Genomic DNA, 1,870 nt, shown 5'->3' with positions numbered 1-1,870 from the left:
CTTTTACTGACGAGATGCGCATGAAAATTGCTTTAAATTTTTTTGCACAGCCCTACCATCTAGTTAACAAAGCTAAACAGCGTTGCCCTTTGTGTAATAAGTTACAGAAACTGTTAAACGCACCAACTTAATTAATAAAATACACTTACCGGTTGTGTTCCATAATCAACGGCTTCTCCAGACAAAGATGAAACTGCTCCATCTTTCAAGAATAATCTTTGTGCGAATCCGGCATTAAACTGATTAAGATTGAGGAAGCTGTCCTCAGTAAAATGTGCTGCACTTAGTTTTATGTGTGGATTATAATTTTCGGGAACCGAGTTAAACATAAATTGTAACCACTGATCTTTAAGTACAGCGTCCCTGGGAAGCCCAAACAAAGGTGATTGGACTCTGAGATGAAAATAACCGCATTTCGACGACATGGCGACAAAAGTACTCTTCAAACGCAACTCTTCCTCCTCCTCCGTGCGAGCGCAACAAGACCACGCCCCCTTTTTGTGTATTCCTGTGGGCGGAAGTTAGTCAAAACACTGTTTTAGTGATGTCATTACTGCAGGAACTAGAGGGATGTAGTCCAAACGGGTCATTCGATGTGGGCGAATTCTGTTAAATAAAATATCTCGCTTGGCATTGAACTTTGAGCTTTAGAATTTTACAGGTATTATTTATACTTTAACAACAACATTACACACTAATTAAAGTTTAAAGCGAACACCAAGAACAGGACCTTTAAGACAATGGATATCTGTATGAGGTGGTTTTGTATGAGAAGATTTGGTATTTACTTTTATTATTTATCTATAGTGAATTGTTTGTTATGTTGAAGTTTGATAGTTCCAGTCCTTTTTACTTTCATTTTATTGAAAAGAGTGGATATTATATTCCTCAAAAATTCTCATTCTCATTTCAACTGGCCACTGTTTTCGTAGTAGGCTCTCTTATCGGATTAATGCCCAGAGCTCTGAACAAGGCCCTCTGCTGCACGGGGTTTCACTGGATGTCAAACTAACCGAGCCAGTAAAAGTTTGAAAAGAAATTAAAAGGATTTCTAAGCACACCACTCATTCCAAAGCTCTGGGCATTAATCCGAAAAGAGAGCCTACTACGAAAACAGTGACCACTAAAGGCCAGTTCACACTACACCGTCAGACACAAACCAGCTCTGACAGCCGACCAGTATGTCACTTCTACAGAGCCAGTAAATAAAGCCAGAATCTGTATTTTTGGGTGAACTGTTCCTTTAATTATTATCCGTTGAGTAACTAGGACATTGTTTTCAGAAAGTTGGCAGCAGTTGTTGTTGATCACCTGGTTAAAAATAAAACATCATGTAAAATCTGTAGTTCTTGGGACCATGAGACTATTAGAATTTTTGTTTTTTTGTTTTCATGTACCCATATATTTATTTCTTGACGTTATAGATTAATTATAGAACAAATGTGTCATTATAGAATAAATATATTTGTACAATAATTAATTTTTTGCATTTCTTAACTAATTTGAACTACATTTTACCAAAAGAAAAGAAATAAATATTAGTAAGTCCTTTTCTGATCTACTTTACCTGACATCAAAATGCAGTTTGTTCACTTTTTCTGTTCATTTATGAGTTTTATATCTAATTTCAATTCTTCTGTTTGAGTTATGCACTTTATTGATGGGTGTCAGTATTCTGGAAGTAATTGGTCATTCACTACCATCATTCAACACACTTCTGTTGGTTTGTTTATTAAATTAATTGTTCAAATATTTATGCATTTTTTTTCCAATAGACCTTTTTAATAAATTTTCAGTGACTTTCCTGATTCCTACAGGGTAACAATGGCTGTTGTATATGCTGAAGATTAATTTATTTAATACATTGTTA

Source organism: Carassius auratus, chromosome 38, assembly GCF_003368295.1.
Source record: "Carassius auratus strain Wakin chromosome 38, ASM336829v1, whole genome shotgun sequence".
NCBI classification, from domain to species: domain Eukaryota; kingdom Metazoa; phylum Chordata; class Actinopteri; order Cypriniformes; family Cyprinidae; genus Carassius; species Carassius auratus.
This window is presented reverse-complemented; position numbering follows the sequence as displayed.